General features: G+C 31.9%; 1 pseudogene; it reads left to right on the top strand.

Annotated features, from left to right (window-relative positions):
* The first annotated feature begins 8,885 nt into the window (after positions 1 to 8,885).
* LOC131040246 (NADH-ubiquinone oxidoreductase chain 5-like) lies at positions 8,886 to 12,573 on the top strand (annotated as a pseudogene).
* Positions 12,574 to 19,074: the final 6,501 nt, after the last annotated feature.

Here is a 19,074-nt window from a genome sequence, read left to right on the forward strand (position 1 = left end):
CTTAACTTTCCCACTTGCACTCTAATCACTCATTAAGCCACCTAATCAATCCCCTTAATCATTTGCACATCCCTAATCACCTTGATGATTTCAAAGAAATTCAAACTCTTTGAATCTCCCCATGCATCGTCTTCTTGAGGAATTTTTAATTCCTTTATTCTAACCGTAATTGTACTCATATCCTCCATCGCTGAAGTGATTCACTCGTGTAGTTAACCTTACATAACAATATCAATGTTTATATGTGTAAAGAAGTTGATGCCTATGTATATCGTTCCATTGGTTCCATGAAAATAACATCAAAAAAAGGGGGGAAAAAAAAAGAGAAACTGTTGCATTTTGTACATAAAATGTTGAATTAGTGTACATAAATTGTCCACACTTAAATTAAATCACTTTACTAAACTGAGATTGACTCAGGGTGAACTCACAATAATGGTTCCCACTTTTTTCCCACTTTTGACAATGAGATGAGCATTTTAAAAATAATATTCAACTTTCGACAACTATAACTTTTAAACTATTAAGAGTTTGAAGATTTTGTAAATTAGTGATTTGTAGCATTTTCTCTCTAGATTATAAATATATTTTTTTCAAATTTTTTTGAAGATTTTTTAAACATTTGTCCATCTCCTTCGAAAAGTAGTTTTTAACAACAAACAACATTTTTTTAGAGTGATGTGTCTCTTGAAATGCATAACTCTTTTTCTATAAATGATAAAAACTCAATTCTTTTGAATTTTGGTTTGTAACATCAATATCCAAGGCTTGTTGTTGGTTTGATCGCGATATGTTGAATATTTTTCATTTTATTAAGTTTTGAAATCCAACTAGTCATAATTCAGACATAGGTTTAAGTTTGAACACATAACTTGTTCTATATATATTGAAATTCAATTTATTTATTTTTGTTAGAAAGAAGACATCAATACCTAGGGCATAGATATTTTTTTGAATTTTTTTGAATTAGTTTCGTATATTTCCCAATGCGTTGAACAGAGAAGTTCATGTTCGGTGAAAAACCAATATTCCATAAAATTAAAAAAAACAAGAACATAATAAATTCACAATGTAATAAAATTATACTCATTGGAAAGCTTGCTCCGAGTACTACCATCTTATTTTTTGGGTTATCAAGATTATTTCATTTGTGCCTTGAACCAGAGGTCTAAAGGCAAAAATTTCTCAGAACTCTAAAAAATTTAGGGAGAGACCTTTAACAAGTGGGTTCGAACGAACACTGGTTCGAGCGAAGGGGGATTTGATCAGACCCCCCTTCACTTGAACCCCTTGGGCAAAATTAGGATGCGTACTTTCATGTAACGATCGGGTTCGAATGAAACCGGCCTTTTGTAACTGTCGGCGTTCATTGGAACCTTGGCCGACCCAATTTTATTTATTTTTACATTTAAGTAGAGTCATATAAATATACATAATGTTTTTCTTTTTTTTACACACAAATTATTAAAACAATTTGCATTTTTGGATGAAAGAAGACATTTGAAAATTATTTTGAGGGCAATAATTTGAAGATATTTGAAGGTTATTTTAAAAGCATGGGGAACAAGAAGAGAAAGAAAAATAAGACTTCAAGGAATTATTCTCTCGAAACGGAACAAAGATATCGAGAACAAAGAAGGCAAAGATATCATGATGCAAGTATATATTTTTATTTTTATTTCTATTTAATTTTATTTGTATTACGTACCAAAAATTATGTTTATTTGTTAATATTAGTTAAATATTTTTTATCTAATATTTTTATGAAAATTATTTGAAATGATATTAGTTAAATTAAATTAATTTAATTAATTTAATTTATGTAATAATTCTATCTTAATTAATTCTAAATGATGTTATTTTCATTAAATTAATTGGAAATAGTAGGATTAAAAATAATCTCATTTTAATTAAAAACAATTATGCTTTAATTTGAAATAATATGTGTATTTGCAAATTTTAAATTCCATTAACTTGCTTGTTGTGTAATTAACTTTTTATGTCCCCCCTTAAGTCCATTTATAATAGATCATGGTTTTAATTTAAAATTTAGATCTCTAGGACCCCTCTCTTACTCATTTATTATTTATAATTTATAATTTAATTTAGATTTTGAAAGCCTATGTCTTTATAGTTTAGCAAACACTTCAATTGGTGATCTAGAATTAACAAACTTGTCTTTTATGTCTTCAGCAATAGGATATTTTTGTTGTATCCTTAGAAAGGGGTTTTCCTCCCAAGTAGCCCTTAAGGCTCGGTGAGAGGGAAAGACCCAAAGTGGTAACAAGCTAAAGCCAAGCTCTTCCAAGCCACTATAAATAAAAGTGTTTGTGACGAAAGTTGCAAGCAACGGGTGTTAAATGCTGCTATAACGGTGTTATGACTCCCCATAAACCCTATAGAACGCAACCTCTATAGGTTGGGAGGCCTTCCATTTAACGAAGTGTAACATGTTTTTGATTATAGCCACCTGAATGGATGTCCTTACTAGACACCTTTTGTGTTAGAAGTCAAAAACCTTCTAGTTGTTGGCACATGAGGTTGTACCTCTGAAGCGACTCACATTCTTACGGTTATTAGTAGAGATACAAAGTTTTCCATAGGAAGTTTTCATGGGGACTGGTGTTTGGATACCCCAGAGAAGTGAGTGTCGTGCAGGGGAGCTAGTGAGGTCAAGCACCTAAGTATCTACTCTAAATTGCATAGCTTGGGGTAACCCCCAAGTGAGATTCAATAACTACTATCTCGTCCAGCCCTAGGCTTTGTGCTTGCATGATCAAAACAATCAAACACTTTCAAACAAACAAACATTGTGTCTTCTTTATTTTCAGGTGTATGCAAAAATATTTTGAATTATACTTGAGTCCCCTTAAAACCTATATTATGTGATACTAGGACCTATTATGTGATATTAAGACCTATTATATGCAATAATACCTATCTTAAATATGACATAATAGAACCTATTATGACATATAATAGGTCTTATTGTGACTTAATAACATGACCATGTATGCAAAAACATTTCACATTATATACTTGAGTCTAGGCCTTAAGACCTATATTTATTATATATTAGGGCCTATTATGTACATGTGATAAATTAATGACCTATTATCATATAATTTATGTCTTAATATCACATACATAATAGGTCCTAATATTTCCATAATATAGGTCTTAAGGGGACTTGAAAGTGTAACATTTTTTTGCATATGTGGTCATGTATTAAGTGATAATTAATAAGACCTATTATGTCATAATAGGTTCTAACTTATATCATATTTAAGACCTACTTAATTTCATGTGATAGGCCCTTTAATATCACATAATATATTTGTCTTAAGGGGAGTCAAGTATATTAATGTGAAATATTTTTGCATACGTGATCATATTAAGTAATAATAAGGCCTATTATGTGATATTAGAACTTTTTATGTGATTATAGGTCTTAAATATGACATAAATTTAGAATCTATTATGTCATAATAGGTTCTATTTATATGACTGGATGTATGCAAAAACATTTCACATTATACTCAAGAATCCCCAAGTAAGACCTATTTTATGTAGATCATATTAGGACCTATTACATACATGATATTAGGAGGTCTATTATGAAATAATAGGTCTTAAATATGACATAATAGTCCACCTATTATGACATAATTTTTTAGGTCTTACTAAATGTCTTGAAATTTTGGTTTCAAATTAAATTGCATTAAAAATATTCTTTGTCATCTTAAATTATGTGCAGAACGGGCTCGAGAAGAAGGGAGTTTTGAAGCGAGAGTTGAGGCAAATGAACCTGTTGAAGAACACAATATAGTTGATTAACATAGGGAGGAGCTTGTCCAAGTTGAACCAATGGAGGTTGAAGGAGAGGGGTTAGGCTCCTTACCTCCTACAACCGGTATGGATGAGCATGTTATGGATCTAGCTAAACAGGTGAAGAGAAATATTTCTTATAAAAATTTAGATCATTTACTTGAAATGGACGTGGATGAGTTGAAACATCTCAATGAAGAACCTAGACATACTAAAAAGAGGTCAATTAATAAAAGTGCAAAAGAAATAATGTCTCATTTCTACAATCTTGATACTACAATAGAGAAATCTCAATTGTTATCAATTGTACTTACTCATAAAAACTTAATAGATTCACTAAAATTGTTGGGTATAGATACAACAAGTCAAAAGAGGAAAACTTCTCAGCTACAAAAATCTATTGTTGATAATGTTAAGAAAGGTTTGGTGAACATTGGTAAAAAATATCAAACAGTAGATAAGACCATTTCCAGAAGACAGATGTTGACATCTTTAGTAAATGAAAGATTGCCTCAAAAAAGACAAATCTCTTCACTGTCATCTGAGTTTAGTTTTAGTAGAAAGACAATATCAAAATATGTGAAAAGGAGAAAGAGTTTGGATGATACTACCTTAGAAGGGAATTGGGCAATTATGTGTAGAGCGCCTCATTCTGATAGAATTGAAGATGTTGTTAGAAACTTTGTGACAAGTTTTTGGAATGATAATACTCGTCCTTCATCAAATAGTAGAGATGTTATCAAGCAAAGGATTGGCCCTGATCATTATGATCTCCATGTAAAACATTTGTTAGACACAACAAAACATGAATTGTATATGTTGTTTACTAAAACAAAGTCTCATATAAAGATTGGACAAACCATGTTTGAACGGTTAAGGGCATATTATGTGAAGGTAAACAAAGTCTTCGAAACTTGTTTTTGTTATCACATTGAATTTGATTTGTACTATCAGGTGTTTCAAAAGATTAGAGAAGATAGTGATGGTTATGAAAAAGCTCCTAAACGAACAAGTCAATTCATGGAATCCATCTTATGTGACAAATCAGATGATAATGCAACCGGTTAAATAAATTACATAAAAGGAATTTGTGGAACATGCGGGGAGTTGGCTAAATTGCCTTTGAGAGATGAAGCTAATAACATGAGGAAGATGGTAAATTGTAGGAGTTACAAGTACAAAAAAATTGAAACAAATTTTGGAAAGGAATCTAAAATGTTAGATTATGTAGAAGAGGAAATACCTATTGGAACATTTATGGAAATTTTTTGTAAGTTGATAAAATCATACATATGCTATGGTTTTTTTGCCAAGTGGAAAGTAGAACAATTTAAAAGATTAAGAGACACTTTCCCACTTGGAACTATTCTATCCATAGTGGACTTCACATAAAATTACTCTTTTGCACATCAAAAAGAGATTCAATCAGAGTATTACTTTTCAAAACAAATCACTATTATGGTGCATATGTGTTATCGACATACACAAATGGATTTGGATGGTGTTGATAGTACATTTTAAAATTGTGTCATTAAGAAAGAGTACCACTTCTATATCGGTGATGATAAGGAGCATGACACACTTTTTGTACAACATTGCTTTAAGAAGATTTTTGAATATTTGAAAGAGAGAGGCATAACAATATTTATACATTTTATTTGGTATGATGGATGTGCGGCACAATTCAAATCTTCAAGGCCATTTTATGCACTATGTAGATATCATCGAAATGACCAAATACCACATGTTTAGAGTCTTTTTTAGAGTGGTCATAGAAAGAGTGAACATGATGGTGCAACAACTTGTATCAAACGTGCTCTAAGAAAACATCAAATAAATTATACATGAAATCATATAGATGATGCATATGATATTGTTGAATGGTGTAAGAAACACTTTGTGCAACCTAATTAATCTGGTGAATCATCATCGAGAACATACAGACCCATTCCATATAGAGTGTTTTGGGAGATAACCGGTAAGTGTTCTCTTTTAGTGTTTTATTTAAATGTTTTTTTATTTTTTTAAAATGTTCCTAGTTCAAATGTTTTAATTTAACAACTTGATCTACATGTATGCTTGTGTACACATGTACATTTTGCAGATGTGGATAGAAGATCAATGCATGGATGCAAGAGCATGGAGAGGACAAGATATTTGCATTGTGTCATGAGTACAGATAATCACCCATGGACATTGTACACTAGGGATTATTCATGTTTTTGTTCTGATTGCATTTTGGAAAACCTTTTTGATTGCAAATACCTAGAGCTTAGATATGTTAATGAATGGAAATTGGTTCCACTAGATGTTTCTGACACATACGAGGATTCAAATGAGGCTGAAATCTTTGAAGACATTCCTTTGATTTCTGGTGATTATGACCATATTTCAGGATTGATTAAAAAAGGTATATGACGTACAAATATATATATATATATATATATATATATATATATATATTTCTTTTAAAAACGTTGCGCACATGTAAATAAATAATATAAATTTTAAATTGAGTACATACATGTTTTAAATTTATTAAACTTGTTTCAAATTGCAGGAGATATTTATTGTGTTGCACACAAGAGAGAAAGAAGTTAACAAAATCTGAAATGGGTGATGGAATGTCCTTTCCCACAGGTTTGAATTGATTTGAATGTTTAAATTATTTTAATTTTTATATGTGCACAGCTCGCTTATATGCAAATTTTTAATTTCTCATTTCTTATATACATGTGCAAGCTTAGTTGTAGTGCAAGGAACACATTTCAAACAAGTTAAAATTGTTTAGCATAAGATTCATTTCACTGAATACCAAATTGACAACAAGGTATATCAGTATAGCCACTTGGTTATTGTTGTTGGCCTAATTCTTCATATAGTTCCACATCGTGGGCGGTCTCAAAAGTGGGGACCAGATAGTGAAGATCGTCAAAAAATATTAAATGCTATTGAAGAGCGGTCTGAACCACTTGATGTGGTATGAACTATTTAGTAAACCAAACTACATGTGTTTCAACGTATAAATTGAATTGATAAATTAGAACTTAACCTGTTTTGAAACTTGGATAAATTATTATTTATACATTAAAGTGTTTGAATTTAATATTTGATAAATATATGGCTTGTGTGGATCATATATTGTTTAGTTAAATATAAAACAAATCATTATATTAAATTATGATGTATGAAGTTAATGTACATGTGTTAAATAATACTTACATGCACGTATGTAAAGTAAATTGGGACATGTGGATGAGTTGAAAATGTGTTAAGGCCCAATGTATGCACTTAATTAGGATGTATAGATGCATGTATGCATATATAATTTGTAAGTTGTTAAAATAATTTAGCATGTATGTAAAGTAAATTAGGACATGTATTTATTTAATTAAAAATGCACATGTAAATTTAATTAAAAATGCATATTAAATTAGGATGTATGTGTAAATTTGATATTAAATTAAGACGTGTGTAATAACTGAAGAGCGGTCCAAACCACTTGACATGTTGTGAACTATTTAGTATGTACCTAGAAGTACATGGTGTGAACTATTTAGTAGACCTAGAAGTACACCTAGAATTTATATTATTGAATATGTTCATTAACTTGAGTTTGTTCATATAATATGAACAAGTGTGATTTTTATATTGTTCATGGCTTGCAAAGTGGAGTGGATATATTGTTCACAAATTCATTTAAATTCAATGTATATATATATATATATATATATATATATATATATATATATATATATATATATCCATGTTACATGTAGTAAAATTTAAAATTCAAAATTTAAATTATAAACATATCAATCTTTTTTTAATCTATCTACATGTACACACAAATTCAATCACAGATATATATAAATTTGAAAGTTTTAGAGAACTCTTAAAAATATTTTTTAAATTAAACATTTACACCAATTCAATCTAGATGATCTTATATAATATAATTTAAAAGAATAATCCAACATGCACATACATATACACAAGTGATCTAATAAGTTACATATAATCAAACACGTCATTTAACTTAAATAAATATTTAAATTATATATATCAAATGTGCAAATATGATCAAACACTTGAACTGTACACACACACACACACACACACACATATGTAAAGTGTGTAAGCAATCTAACATGTGCATTATCATATATAATCCGAATACAAATGATGCTATATATAATCCAGGATCAAATGTACAAACTATACATATAAAGTTTAATCTACCATACATGCACATGATATATATAATCCAGGATCAAACACAAACTATATAAAGTACGTAATCTAACATACGTGCATGAAATATATAATCTGATCAAACACAAACTATATAAAGTATAATCTAGAAACTTCATACATGCATGAATATATAATATATGAAAGTCTAAAATGTACATATATAAAAAAGATAAACAAATGAGCTATAAAGTCTAGCAAATCAACATACATCATGTTGGCCATGAACAGAGCGACCATCTGAGGGAGAGTCCTGGTGAGAGTCTAGATGTCTAATAGAACCCTGCAAAAGTGGAATTTATAATTTAAATATTAAATATAGATCCCTAGACACATACATATGTGCCTATTTTTAAATTAAAATATAAATTGTAATGCACATACATACATGTACATATATGCAAAAAAACCATAACTAACATGTCCACTAACAACTTGTGTAGCATCAAAAGAATCTCTCCTACGCACACACTTAGAGCTCAAGCTAGGAGTGACATGAGTTAACTGTTATACTTATACATATATACATGTATTTAAGGATTAGTCTAGAATCAATTTAAATGATACAAGTTAACTTCTATTATTTATTAAATGATCTATATATAGAATTATCATACATTACAACATATACATCTTGTAAAAATTTAAATGCACATGTACATACCTGTCTATCAGGAGTAGGTTGTATAGTCTTATCATGTCCTATATATGACCCCAATCTAAATTCAATGTTTGTGGTTATACCTTTGGGGCTCCTGGGCGGGCCCCTTGGGGTTTCCTTGGGCTGGTAGGAGTAGGGATTTATGTTATATTCATCCATTTCCACTTTCTTCATGCTCATGTCGGTTACCGGGGATAACTTGATTGAATTATTCCCAAGATGGGAGGGAGTAGGTCTTGCTTCCTATTTGCTAATCAATTTTCGGTTTACACGACTTTAGGTGGATAAAGCAGCTATCAAAGCTATGCTTGTCAATCAAGTAGGTGATTTAGGATTAGCTCTTGGGATTTTGGGTTGTTTCACTCTCTTTCAAACAGTAGACTCCTTGACCATTTTTTATCATGTTAGTGCCTTTTCCGAACCCCACAATTTTTTCATCTTCTGCAATGTGAGATTTCATGCCATAATTGTGATTTTGTATCTACTCTCTATTGGTGCTATTAGAAAATCCACTTAGATAGGATTGCATACTTGGTTACCCGATGCGATGGAGGGTCCCACTCCAGTATCTACTTTGATTCATGCAACTATTACGGCTACATCAGGCATTTCCATGATAGCGAAGTGCTCCCCTCCATTTGAATACCCACCCATGGCGTAATCTACGATTTCTTTTCTAGGGGCTATGACATCATCCTCCGCAGCAACCACTAGAATATTACAGAACAATCTAAAGAGGGTCATAGCTTATTCAACCCGCAGTCAATTAGGGTATATGATCTTTGCTTGCGGCATTCCCAACTATTCGGTTAGCTTTTTTCACTTAATGAATCACATGTTTTCCAAGGCATTAACATCCTCGAGTGTAGGTTCGGTGATTCATGCCATGTCAGATCAGAAAGATATGTGCAACATGGGGGGACTTGTTTCCTCGTTACCCTTGACCTATGCCATGATGCCCATCCGTAATTGGATTTCCTTTTCTAACTGGATTTTATTCCAAAGATGTGATGTCACAGCTCACTTACACCAAATATACCATCAGTGGGAACTTTGCTTTTTGGTTGGGAACTGTCCCTATCTTTTCCACTTCTCACTACTCTTTCCATTCACTTTTTTTGACATTTCTAGCACTATGTGATCCTAAGGGGAATTTCGTATGTACACTAGGATGTTATAAGGGGTCATATGTGGTCCTAAGGGGTCACACATGTGTTAGAACACATGCATGACCTCTTAGGACCATGTATATGACCCATTAAGACACTATGTAATCCTAAGGGGAATATCGTATGTACACTAGGATGTTATAAGGGGTCATATGCGTGACCCCTTAGGACCGCATATTCAACCCCTTGGGGCATTGTACATGTGATCTTAAGGGACCGTATGTCGTAGACACTAGGATGTTATAAGAGGTCATATGTGGTCCTAAGTGATCACACATGTACAATGTTAGAATACACATGCATGACCCCTTATGACCACATATGACCCCTTCTAGGACACTATGTGATCCTAAGGGGTACATGTTGTATACAATAATTATAAGGGGTCATATGTGGTTCTATAAGGATTTTATAAGGGGTAATATATGCTCCTAAGGGGTCATGCATGTGTTTGAACACATGCATGACCCCTTAGGAGCACATATTCTTGACCCCTTAGGACACTAATGTATGTCATCTTAAGCAACCGATATGTCATACACACTAGGATTTTATAAGGGTTCATATGCGGTTCTAAGAGGTCATGCATGTGTTAGAACACATGCATGACCTCTTAGGACCACATATGAGCCCTTAGGACACTATGTGATCCTAAGGAGAATGTTGTATGTACACTAGGATGTTATAAGGGGTCATATATGGTCCTAAGGGGTCACACATGTGTTAGAACAAACACATGACCTCTTAGGACCACATATGACCCCTTAGGACACTATGTGATCCTAACGGGAATGTCATATGTACACTAGGATGTTATAAGGGGTCGTATGTGGTCCTAAGGGTTCACGCATGTGTTACAACACATGCGTGACCCCTTAGGACCACATATTCAACCCCTTAGGACACTGTACATGTGATCTTAAGGGATCATATGTCGTAGACACTAGGATGTTATAAGGGGTCATATGTGGTCCTAAGGGGTCACACATGTACAGTGTTAGAACACACATGTGCATGACCCCTTATGACCACATATGACCCCTTCTAGGACTCTAAGTGATCCTAAGGGGTACATGTTGTATACAATATGATGTTATAAGGGGTAATATGTTGTCCTAACAGGTCACACATGTGTGACCCTTTAGGACCGTATATGACCCCTTAGGACACTATGTGATGGACTAAGGGGTATGTCGTTCACACTAGGATTTTATAAGGGGTCATATGCGGTTCTAAGGGGTCACACATGTGTTAGAACACATGTGCATGACCCCTTAGGACCACATATGACCCCTTAGGACACTATGTGATCCTAAGGGGTATGTCGTACACACTAGGATGTTATAAAGGGTCATATGTGGTCCTAAGGGCTCACACATTTGTTAACACATGTGTGACCCCTTAGGACCACATATGACCCCTTAGGACACTATGTGATGGACTAAGGGGTATGTCGTACACACTAAGATTTTATAAGGGGTCACATGCGGTCCTAAGGGATCATGCATGTGTTAGAACACATGCGTGACCCCTTACGACTACATATGACCCCTTAGGGTCCACTATGTGATCCTAAGGGGACGTATAGTGTCATCAGGGGCATATGTGGTCTTAAGAGGTCCTAAGGGGTCATGTTGTGTGTGTAATAGGATGTGAAAAGGGGTCATGTAGAGGATTTATTTTGTCTAATTTGTTTAAATTTGTTATCTAAGTTTTATAATGTTTTTTAAAAATTTAAATTTATTAATTTTTCTAATGTTTTACTTTATTATATTTAGATTTGTATCATTTTTCTAGTTTTTTATTTTGCTAAGTTTTTCTTTCTAAGTTTTATTTACTACCTTAGTTTTCTAAGTTTTTCATAACTTTTTTTTAAAAAGTTGAAAAAAAATTCATATACAGTTATTTAATTTTAACAACCAATTGACATTAAATCAAAGCATTAAATTTTGAAACATTTTTCTAAAATGCTGAAAAACAATAAATATACAATTATTTAATTAAAAAATAAATTAACAAACAAATTATCTATTAATTTTTAACTAAATTTAATAATGAAAAAAACATTATTAAACAAAAAAGGGTTATTTTGTGCACCTGAAATAATGTAGGTCGAAAGTTGAAAGGTGAGACGCACTAGCTGCTGCTGACAAGGCACAGTGACGTGGTGCTGACATTGGGTTTGCTTTAACCCCCTCTAGACACACAAAACTACAAACTTGAAAATGACAGTTAAACTGTCATTTTCGATTTTTATAGAAGTTTAAAAAATAATAATTTAAAAAGGGGTTCGATTGAACCTACAAACCCACCTGGGATTCGATCGAACCCACAAACTCACCTGGGGTTCGATCGAACCCATGTCCGATGGTGGGCTAAATATCTTAGGTGATTCATCTCTTAAGCAATACCATATTATGTGCATTTATAATAGAGTTTTTTAAATAACTATAATATTATCTTTAATGTATCACTTTGGTATCAAGGACAAAGGGGAACATACTTCAATCAATATGATATGGTTAGGTGTTGGAGCTTGGGAAGCATGTATAAAAGAGAGACATGGTGTTTATAAGTGGAATTGTAAAACTCTATAAATCATATTGTATTGGTCAATCAGTGGAAAGAGCATCAAGTGTGAGGGTCTTGCAAGGGTCATGAAATTGTCATTTTTCTATACTTCATAGGCATGTATTGTATCAAAGCCTCGCAGTACTAGGTGTGCCTACTTAATACCAACACTAGTAGATTTCATAAAGGAAACAATTCCCATACAATGTTTGTCCAATTTTAGTTCTATTATATCATTTTTTTTCTACAACTAGTTATTGGACACCTTTTGGTAATGTCACAACCTAGAAGAATCACTATGTATCTCTTAAATACTTTCCTTACAATTTAATTAATATGTATTTTATAATCAAGATATAGTTATCAAGAGGATTCACTATTAGAGTTGTAGCAAAAGTTGTAGGGTTCAAATGTATAAACTCTCCTAAATCAAATATTTAATTAGATGACATTTTTCATAGCTCGTATGCATTTGTGTCAAGGATTTAATGTATGAGATACAACCAAAAATATTTTTAAGTTAGATGTAAGTGTGTGAATTGCCCTTAGTAGATAGAGTAGAAACAATAAAAGGGTATAAAAATTTAATGAAAAATGGGTACATTGAATACGTAGTTAAAATAGAGGTATTTTAATTATACACATCCATATGAGAATCAATGTAATGTCCACTCTCATTTTTTTGTGTGTGTGCTTTTTGATTCTTATGATATATGTTATATTGAGTATTTCATCAGTTTATTATATGATTCATGTGATGCAATCCATTCAACTAAAAAAATTATGAGATTTATTTTGCTATCGAGGTGTTTTGATAGTGTATTCTAGACACTATTATAGAGATGCTTGTATGACCATTGAGGTATTTCCAACTAGGTTTTATTTTTGTATTAGTTATTTGACTATGAATTATGGGGTGCATATGTTGAGCTCATTTATATTATATAATGTTATTTTCAATGTTATATATTATTATTTAAAAAAAAAAAAAATTAAAAAAATAAAAGGCATAAGTATGCCTATATATACTTGTATTTCACAAAAGATCAATTACAACTTTATGCAAAAATTCCATGGTATTGTCTGGTAGGCAAAGATTTATACCTTATAACTATACCACTAATAATTATAGATATATGGAAATCATATTGAAACAAAACATATTAGAAAACATTGCTAAAATTTTAAAAAAAAAAACATATAAGCCAAGCAACATAGAACCCAAAATAAAAAGATTAAGGATGAACGTACTCAAAGATCATAAAAAAAGTTGAAGTAGTGATAAATGCCATGATACATAGTGTAAATTCAAAATACAGTAAACACAATGACATTTTCCCACACAGTAATTTTTGTAGACAACACGAGGGTTTGCTAGTATATTAGGCGAGCATAGTCGGAAGGCATGTTTTTGGCCGAAATAAAAAATGCACACTTTATTTCACTGAAAAATGCAACTTGAGAGGTCAAAAACCCAAATAATTCCCACAAATAACTCAAATTGCACCATTCAAGAGATGGGTTCCTTACTCATCGATTTGTTTGTGTCAAAATCTTCACTAACCCTCGCCGAATCCAACCCCTTTTTCAACGGTGAAAAAATCCCTCATTTTTACCAATGTCGAACACACAAAACCCTACACTTTTTTGGCTAAAATTCCAAATCCATACTTGAAACACCATAAATATGCCCTTTCAAAGACCTAAAACCTTAAAGAAACTCCACGAATAACTAAAAATTGAAAGTTTAAAACAATGTGTACCTTCTTGGTTTTTCCTCTTGAATTTTTGCTTCGCCCTCTCCAACCTACTTTCGCCCAATGCAAAAAACCATTGTTATCTCACATTTCACAGCGCGCGTCTTAGTTTGAGTCTTGTATCTGCAACAGCCTCTCTCCCTTCTCTCTCTTTTATGACATCCAAATATTCCCACCTAGAGTCTTAATGAAAACATTGTGTTTACCACACAGCTGGTCGCCAACATAAACCTCTCGTTGACTGCACACATTACGATCGCCAACTACAACCGTGTGTTTACTGCCAAAAATACCTACGCAATGACTTCACTTTTCTCAGCATCGAAGCCCGACATTTGTTTTTCTTGGCACTGTCGCCATCGGAAATGTCCTCGCGATAGCCCGATATTTTTTTCTCGGCACCATCTTCGCCATAAAAAATATCCTCGCGATGTGGTGTCATGTCCACGCTAGAACACAAAGCACTCCACGTGGGGCCCATGAAACTCCACCTATGTATGACGGATCCCCATACGGGAGTACGGCGTGCTATTTTATGTGGAGGATAATCACTTCCTTGTCGAAAGACTATCCACATTCTCCGATAGGTGAGGATTGTCTTACTACGCTGAAAGATTGTCCTTAATACTATACGCCGAAAGATTATCTACATGTTGTGAAGAAAAAAACTAAGAAAAATAACATTTTGAAAAATTGATATTAAAAATAAAAACATTAATTATTTTGATATTTTAAAAAAAATAATATATAATAATTTAACAATTTATAACATACTTTAATATTATATTTATATACAAATAAAATTGTAAATTTTGGATCAAATTTATAATAATATTTTTTTACAAATTTTAATACAAGTAAAAAAAAAAATTAAACATTTCAAGTAAAGCAATTGGATTTTAAAAAAAAAAAGAGAATGGAGTTTACAATGGCTTTAATTTTATTTTTTTAATACTAATTAAATTAAATTCTAATATTTCTAATTTTTTGCTTTCTAAAATTTTGTAGTAGTTTTACTTATAGGAAAATTTGGCTATTGTAGCTCAAATTTTTTTATTTTTTTATTGCAATGATATGTAGTCTTTAGTTGAAGAAAATTTTGTATCATAAATACAAGTCATATATTTTTCATCGCTTATTACATTTTATTTAGGGGTGGCTGCAAGAAGTTGAGTCCCACTTTTGGGCAAAAAGTGGAAGTGTTTTCTCTGTTTTTCAAATTTTCTATCGATTGATGTCAAAATTTGATGCACTTAAAGATTAAATCTCAAAAAAATTCAATAATAGAAAATGTAGTGCTTGGAGTCTACTTTTCAAATATGTAATTTATTTTAATACCCACATGCTATGAATCCCTTTTTAGTAGGCATGTTTAAAAATAATTTTTTCAAAATGCCTGTTTCAGGACCATACCACACATATGTACAACCACCCTTTTTTTATGCAAATAAATGAATTTTTGCAAATGCTTCTGGAAAATGATACCAAATATTGATGAGAATATTTTTTCTTATTTTTAATTGAATATAATTTTTTTTATTAATTTTTAACTAACAATAAAGTATATTTTCAAAACATTGGGTGTACGATGACCATAATTTGATGAAAATTTTATTTTTTTTAACTTTTTTTTTTTAATATTCAAAATAATTGTATGTAGATCGATGTCATATAATTTATTTTTCTAAAATCCTAAAAACAAAAAAGTTATTGAAGTTTTAGTGAACCTTGGTATTTTAGGTTTAGGTTCCACTTTTGATTAAAAAATAATACAAAAATAGTAAAAAAAATCTTATCACTATGAAATTTACATTTATGAAATCAGAACGCTGAAAACTCTAATAGATTTTCGTTTCGTCAAAAAATTCAATCAAAAAGGCTCTCAAAAAATTAGACCAAGGTAGAAATTTGATGTCGTTTTACCTTAGTCATTTTTTTGAGATCCAAGGGACCAAGCCTATCACGAAGAAAAAACAATGCTAACGGTTGTTTTCCGCCCTAATTTTAACAAACAGTGTCCATTTCGCTTTGTACCGTTGAAAGCGAAATGGGCACCCAATTGTAAAACAGGAGCCCATTTCTGAAAAGATCCATTGGGTCAGAATCTGGCCCACAAGCACAAATCCCAATGATTGAATGATTTTTCAATCATTGTCTAATAGGTACGATCTGCAAAAAGAATGTTTTGATTAATCATTCTTTTTTTTTGTCTTATTGTCGATTTGGTAAGGAGATGAATTCGAATTCAAAATTTGATGCAGCCATGAGATCAAATCAACGTAGGAAGAGGGAAAGGAAGGTTCTGACAACTGAGGAGATTGCAGCAAATAGGGAGGAGGCAATATGTCAACGAGAGAGAAGATCAAGAATGAGACATGGAGCTTCAAGTTCCACAATCATTTCAGAAGAGGAGAACATCAATGAGACCATAAATGTTGACGAAGGAAACACAATAGAACCATTTAATTCAGGTGCATCTTCTAATCCATTATTGGATACATGTATATCTTCACAGCCCTATGTTTTTTCTCATGAAGAAATTGGTGATTTAGTAGAAACAGGTTATTTATTAAATCAAACGCCAATTGAAAATCAAACCCAAAATGAAATTAGAAGTCAAGTTGAAATTGAAATTGAAATCTAAATTGAAACCCCAATTGAAACTAGATCTCAACTTGAAATTGAAATTGAAACCGAATTTGAAACTCTAAATGAAATTGAAAATCCACCTGCAACTAAAACCAATAATGTGTATGTAGACATGGAAACACCAATTGAAAATGAAACATGTTTGAATGATAATCAAACGAAGGAAAATTTTGAAATTAAAAGTGATGTACTAGACAACCTTCTTGGCTTGGTTTCATGGAGATAGATTATGACACATGCAAATAGATTGTTTAGACATTTTTTTATAATAAGAAATTTGGGTTTCAATGTCAATTAATGGTACAACTAATTAAAATAATTAAAATGCAAAAAATGATGAAAAAGTTAGGCTTTTATGTCAAACCCAAGAAGAAGGACGAGTCTTTAAAACAATTTGTATCGACTATTACTAGCACCTTTGATACAATCGAAAAGAAAAGTCGTTATAAAGATAAAATGCGACACGACGGGCAATAACAATAGCTTTAGTAAGCCAAAAAACTTCTAAGAAAAGAATGATGAGTAACATAAGTGGATATCTTAATTGTCATCATAAAACTTTGTCAAGAGCTGTAAAAAGAAGAGTTAATTATGAAAGTGATCTGGCAAACAAATTGTGGACTTTTAGTGGTAGACTACCAAGGTCTGATATGAAACTTATTGGTGAAGTCAAAAATTTGATCGAAAAATTCTAGCACAATAATACAAAAAAATATTAGATGATAAGGTATTGACTATTAGCATTTCTCAAAGGTCTTTTGAAAAGTGTAAACCTTGGTATGTTCAAATTTACAAGGAAAGAGTCACATGTTGTTGCAAAACTCATGTTCAATTTCGCTACCATTATGATGTATTTCGATACATACGTGTTACCATGCATAGTAATGGAATGTTCCAAGAATGTGGTATAAATATATCACCTGAAACTATAAAGGAATTTATATCAAGTTTGTTTTGCAACCCACCAAATAAGAAAATTTTCTTTTCAATGCATGTGTTTCCAGTGTATGTGATATATGTGGCAATCTTGCATTGTTGGATGAATGTTTGCATGAAAATATTTCAAATGATTTTGGACAACAATTAGTTGATGTTAAAAGATTGAAAATTGTTGAATATCCACTAAAAGATGGAAACATTGGAAGACGATGCGATCTAATCACTGAAAAAGTTAGTGTATGCATTTATGAATGAATTTAAGAGTAACATTGTACCTAAATATGTTGAACACACTCAAAATACTAGATGGCTTGATGGTTAGTTTCGAATATGTAAGGATACATTTCCTATTGGTAGTACACTTTCGATTGTTGATTTTGCAGAGAACTACACACTTGTATCACAAGATGAGGTCCAATCACAATACTACAATTCAGGGCAATTATCAATTTTTGTCCAAATTGTCTATAGGCATACACCAGATAGTACAGAAGAGGATCACAAAATTCATCTGAGTTTGTCCACTATTACTCAAAGACCTTTTTTCAGAATTTGAGGGAGAGAGAAATTCAAATGACCCAACATCTAATATGATCTGATAATTGCACAAGGCAATTCAAGAATGCTAGAACGTTTTATTGGTTGAGTAGCATTCATAAGAAAACTAATATCAAACATGTGGAGTTTTTTTAGGCTGGACATGAGAAAGGAGAACATGACGATGTCAATGCATGTGTTAAGAGAGCCCTTTACAGATAGCAACTCAAATTCAAAGAAAAAGCTAAATTTATAAATGCAAGTGCAATTGTGGACTGGTGTACTACAATTTTATCCACAGTATCAAGCCAGAACTCTACAATTAAACATTTCTTGTGGCTAGTTAAAGAGGAGAATATCCTTCCAAGATATGATTGTGATACAATCAATGGGCCAGCTAGATGGCATTCATTTAAGAGTTCTAATTCTAACACTTGGACTATATGGACTAGAAAGCTTGCATGTTTTTGTCAATTTTGTGTTGCAAGTGAATGGGAAGAATGCGAGAATACGTAATGGATCAAAGAATGACAACACAAATCCTTAGCACCTAGTGAAACACAATATCAAGATGTTAGAAGAAATGAAGACCCAGATCATGCATTTGCATCAAAAGATTATGATCGTGTTTCAAACCTCATACAACCTAGTACCTCATACAACCTGGTAATTTAATTCATTTTCTTGTTTATAACTTTAAATTATATAT

This window comes from Cryptomeria japonica, chromosome 7 (assembly GCF_030272615.1).
Source record: "Cryptomeria japonica chromosome 7, Sugi_1.0, whole genome shotgun sequence".
NCBI classification, from domain to species: Eukaryota; Viridiplantae; Streptophyta; class Pinopsida; order Cupressales; family Cupressaceae; genus Cryptomeria; species Cryptomeria japonica.